The sequence below is a fragment of the Diadema setosum genome, chromosome 3 (assembly GCF_964275005.1).
Source record: "Diadema setosum chromosome 3, eeDiaSeto1, whole genome shotgun sequence".
Lineage (NCBI taxonomy): Eukaryota > Metazoa > Echinodermata > Echinoidea > Diadematoida > Diadematidae > Diadema > Diadema setosum.
This window is the reverse complement of record NC_092687.1, coordinates 16,660,556-16,666,655: the sequence shown is the minus strand read 5'-3', so window position 1 is coordinate 16,666,655 and position 6,100 is coordinate 16,660,556.

The following is a 6,100-nucleotide window of genomic DNA, read 5'->3' as shown; positions in this document are numbered from 1 at the left end:
TTAAAAATCTGTATCATATCGGCTCTATGCCGTCTGTATGCCAATGAAGGCAATTCAAGTGTTTAAGTCTTGCTTCATAACTCAAAGGTCTGAGTGGACGTATCATTCTAGTAGCTCTACGCTGTACATTCTCTACTTTTACAACATTCTTCTTCCAATGTGGATGCCACACTGAAGAACAATATTCTACAGTGGGTCTTACAATAGACTTGTACAGTTGAATAAACCCTTTCTCATTAAAAGTAGAAAATGTACGGTTAATAATTACAATCTTACGATTTGCTGCAGTACAGATTGTGTCCACATGATGAGTAAAATCTAACTTCTTGTCATAATTTACTCCAAGATCTTTTACATAAGTAGCTACTGGGATGGGGGGGGGGGGGGGGGTTTGTATCATCCATTGTATAACTGACACATGGGTTATTCCTTCCATAATGAATAACTTTACACTTTTCCTGGTTAAAAGGAAGCTGCCACTTTTTTGACCATTCCATCACTTTGGTTAGATCAGCTTGCAGATTCAGTACCCCATCATTATCGTATATCTGTGAGTACAACTTGATATCATCTGCAAAAAGCTTAACTTCACATCTGCCACTTAATAACATGTCAAAAAGGTCGTTTACATACAACAGAAACAGAATCGGGCCTACAATTGTAGAACGCTACCCTGTGGGACTCCACTAGAAACCGCAGTTTGTGAAGATAAAACACCATTGACCACCACTCGTTGTGATCTTTCACTTAAAGGTACTAGCCCACATTTGCAAGCCCACGAAAATCAAAACTGCATAAAACAGGTCCAATATGACTTCAAGTACAAGTTATAAAAGTAACACACCTCACATGCTGCTCTTTGTCTATACCATTCGATAAAAGAGAGAAAATCATCGTTTTAAAATCAATTTTCAAACCGGGTCAACCCGACCCAAAATCGAATTACGAGCGCGGGCTATAGCTACGTACATGTAACTTACACGGTTGACATACATGTATCGCATGCATGTAGTGCGTACGCGGCGAGCGTTAATATACGCATGCATACAGTGCATTTTCATTTATTTTAATGAAAGTAATGGACTAATTGGAAACGAAATTTTGCACAGGTGTTACTGCAATCATACCCAAACTCCATGCTAACTATGAGACCAATTGCTGCAGGTTTACAAATGTGGGCTAATACCTTTAAAAAAAGACTTAATCCACTTCAAAAGATTTCCAGCGATTCCGTACGCTTCTACAATGTACTTTCCTTATCAATCGTTCACGAGGTACACTGTCAAACGCCTTACTGTAATCTAAATATCAACAATCAATATTTCCACCATTGTCTAACACTTTTGTCCACGTTTCTGTCACAGATAATAGTTGTGCACCACAACTTCTTCCTTTCCTAATTAACCATATTGCTCCTCTGTAAATAACAGATTTGAGTCCATGTATCGTACAATTTTGTCTCTAACGATGGTTTCCATTAACTTGCAAATATTATTAGTCAAACTCACCGGCCGACAATTATTTGGTTTCTTCTTATCTTCTTGCTTGTAAATTGGAGAAACATTAGCATTCTTCCATGCCTTTCAAAGTTCACCTTTTGACATTGACATAGGTTCTAACGTTAGTAAATAAATCTGCAAGTGGTTTCGAAACGCAATCTACAACAATTTCTTTCAAAATATGATTCTGCACATTATCTGGACCGGGGGATTTTGTTTGGTCCAGTTTCAATATAGCTTCTTTCACAAGTTGTTCTGTAAAAATGACTGTATCTAAATGAACATCATGAATCCTGGGATCCAGAACTGGAACATTTGATAAGTCTTCGTGATCGTGTGTAAAAAGAGAGGCAAAAAAGTTGTTCAGTGTTTCTGCCTTTTCTCCATCTGGTTTCTCCAGAATGCTTAAAAAGGGTTTAAATTTGGTTTTGCTTTGCACATACCTCCAAAAACTCTTGGGGTTACAGCTCAATTCAGATTGACAGATATCAGTTTGCATTCAAAGTCCCTTTTTGCTCCAGATACCACTCTAAGTCATGCTAGTACTACATGTAGTTACTCTTAGCTTGTAGATAAGCATCAGCATTTTTTAATCATTGCACATTCCTTGCACCTTGGCACAGCACAGGCTACAGCTACTCAGTACAGTTTACCCATGTTTTATATATCTACTTAGGGCCTACACAGGAGCAGAATTCTATGGCATACACCATGGATGGAGGATGTATGATGGGCTCAAGCATCTATGATCTACCAACACGCAAGACACACGGCGGCACACTCAGCCAGCCAGGCCATGGCAGTAAATTACAAGTACGTTGTACTACTGTCCAGTAGGCCTACTGAAAAGACACAAAAATCTATATACGGGACCAGGCAGTAAACTTATATTGGTAACTTGGGGAACGGCATTTATATCCTCAACATCCATACTCTACAGTCTCTTCACTCTTGATAATAAAGTTTCTTTCCGAGTAAAGCAGGATACTTACCTCTTCATTAAATTTACAGGAACGGGAAAAGAGAAATATGGATACGGATAGTTAGCCAAGAACAGCAGAATGTGCGCACAACAAGCTGAAAAAAAAAAAAAGATTGCAACTGTTCGTACGTCGTCCATAGATGGCGCTGTAATTTTATTTAATTTTATTTTATTTTTTGACAAGCCCTTGAAGCTCTATTTAAAGCTGTTGAAATCCTTGCATCTGATTGGCTGAGATCATTGCCAGAAAAAATATCTGACAAAACGCTAGATGAAACAGCACTTTGAATGAAAGTAAACAAATCATGCTTGTTTTGTTTTGTTTTACTGGTTGGTCCTACCTACTAGGGCCTAATCGCTTCTTCTTCTTCTTCTTTTATCAGCACTATAGAATGTTGATAAACATCACAAATTCTATAATAAATGTATCATTTTCCATTTATAAGTCTATATTGTGGGGAAAATATCTCGCCCAAAGACACTGCCAACTATGCAGAATTCGAACGCGTGACTCTTTCAAATTCACACAGCGCACGCACGCGAAAATATTCGGGTATTCAAATTCAGAATCCGACAGATTAAAGGAGACCTCCGGATGATTTTCAAATTTTTACATTTGAACATATATAAATTAGTTATACTGGGTACAGAGTTGGAGGATTTGTAATGATTGGGATGAAAAATAAGAACGTTTTCGAAGTTTATAAAAAATTGCAATGAACAAGGATGATGACATGGCAGCCTCATCATAAGAATGCATGAGATGTGGCTCAAGGAAGCAGCACAAAAGAAGAAGGCATGCATAGATTACACACAGGTGAGCTTGCAAGCATGCGGTATTGTAATGGAATGACACTGCTACATTTCTGAGATATGTGAGGCTCCTATGTCATCATCTTTGTTCAGTGTAATTTGTTTAAGGTTTTTGAAAGTACTGTTTCTCTGCTCAAGAACCACAATAAATTCTACAAATCTATACATGAAGCTGTTGATTTATGTACTACACATCATGATGTGAAATTATGAAAATCGTCCGGAATGCCCCTTTAAATGGGCATTCTATTTCGTTTTCGTCAAATCAAATTCACGCTCGGGCGTTCAGTTTCCAAATGTGAGCATTGCATTTCCTACTCGTGCATTCAAATTCATGCGATAGCCATGTGATAGTCCCGATAAGCTTGTTTGGAGCGTTCAATTTCATTTTTAGGCGATCAAGTTCCCACTTCGTGCAATCAATTTAACGAGGAAAACGGAGTAGACTTTTTTTAAGAAAGGAGAAAGGGCATACACAGCCAATGAAGGGTTGCATACAGTGAAGGCCTAATTATGATTCTTTAAAGATTCTACATTGTTCTCTGTTCATGTATTCTTTGATTTTAATCTTAAAAAAAAAATTGTAACATCCAATCAGCAGTGCATCCAAACAACGCATCAATTTAAAGGGATGGTACAGTATTGGTGGAGATGAGAATTGGGCTTTTAACTTTTTGCGAGATACCAAGAAAACACTTATTAAACAATACAGAGCATACCATTTTAAGAGGAATTCAAAGTTTATTTGATGAAAATCGGGTTTGGAATGACTGAAACATCCAAAAAACAAAGTAAAACAAAGCGATCATAATAAAGTGTGGGTCCCACACTTATTAGAATTGCTCTGTTTTGGATATCTCAGCCATTTCAAAACCAATTTTCATCAAATAGAAGTTGTATTCCTTATAGAATTACATGCTCTTTTACATTTCATAAGAGGTTTCTCATTATCTCACCCAAAAAATGTTATTAAACCTGAAATTAGGTCTCAACCAAAACTATACGATCCCTTTAAAGACAAACTGACACACAATAACCTCACAAAGTCACGTAAAAGTAAACCAATGAAATAGTAATAAACAAAAAACAAGACGTATACAATGTTAATGTTATCAGTTTCAATGTAGTCGAAATTGTTTGTTTTTTCCCGAAGGTGTCAACCAACCTTCCGTATTATGCTCGTCTGTAGGCCTATACAGTGCCTAATGTTTTTGTTTGTTTGTTTGTTTGTTTGTTCGTTTCATTTTGGATAGCCCATATTATTCAGCTGCAATTGTAGTTACTGGTCTTCCATGGGGTCCAGTTGGATGCAAGGTGGGACCACTTCATCGGGTCAAATAAAATTAATGAAGTGGGATCTTTTCGTGCATGAGTTGTGACTCTGCCACACGTGGGACCGCCATTCTACGTAGTCAGGGGCCGCGGAACCGGGGGTGGGGGGAGGGGGGGGGGCTGCAGCCCCCCCCCCCCCCACACACACACACACACTTTTGGCTCGTTTTCCCCGCTCATTTTTTGGGGGGATAATTTCCCAAATATTCCATCAAATATGCGTACACGAGATATCTCAATTTCAACTTTATAAAGGCAAAAGCTCCCTCGTACGGGAAGGGTGGGGATAGCACTCCCCCACGCTTTCTCCCTGTTCTCCCCGCCACGTGTACCAAAACGTTCAGCTGCAATCAGAAAATACAAAATCTCCCTCATGTAGGAGAGAGAATAGGGCTTATCCCCTCACACATCATCCTGCTATGTCTCCTTCCACAGACTTGCACTTCTCTGATTGACAAATTTCCATATTCCAACAGGAAATGTGCGACAGATTGTTGAATTTCAGTTCTAAAAATGAAATACACATATTTATAATGCAAGAGAAAGTTATCTTTCTGATAACCCAGGACGTGTAGCTCCAATCTCTTATTGCAGGCTATAACTGCTGGAATTGCTGATAAGTTATTGCGAATTCCTTATAAGAATACCCTCTAAAGTCATTCCATATCCAGAGTCATCATTTACTTCACTTATTTGTGTGTATGAGCGAGCGAAAGCGAGCCAGCGCCTGAAGAAACATGCTCTTTTCATGTGTTTTGAATACATATTTTTACGCAATCTTCCCGAAAAATATAAATTCTAGGCGGAAAACCTCCTATCTTTCTTGTCGGCGCAATGTTTGTTACATGTTAACAGTTTTCCTCACATTGATTATGGAATGACGGTGTGAAACGACAAATTACTGGCGGCAACATCAGGAGAATTGTATATCAATTAAATGCGAGCGAGCGGAGCGAGCGAGCTTGAAAACTTTGACATTTTACCGTCCAAAAACTGCCGTTTGTAGCTATATTTTTCGTTTTTTTTTTTGGTCCCAGCGGATGGGGGGGGGGGGACGTACCCCCCATGCCCCCCCCCCCCTCCCGTAGTTGCGCCACTGCTCCTCTACGTGTAAAAGATAACGACCGTGATCGCGGTTCTTCATCATTGCTTTAAGGATGAGTTTATACACTGAAGACATTAGGCCTCTGTGTGCGAAACCATCTATCGGTAGTTGACGTTTCATGATTATACCAGGTGACTCACCTCCCTGATTATACGTAGGCCTATACTTGAATACTGCGAACCTTTTCCAACGCGATCAGAACATAGCGCTCAATTTTCAGCGGTAACTCGAATCGAGACAGAAAGATCCGTCTGTCCGGAGGTCTCTTTTATATTTTGCTGTCCTACGGAGGGGATCCGTGAAGCCAGCTTAGACGCAGTCTTCGCGGAACATTCCCCGACGGACAGACCGATCTTTCGGTCAACTTAA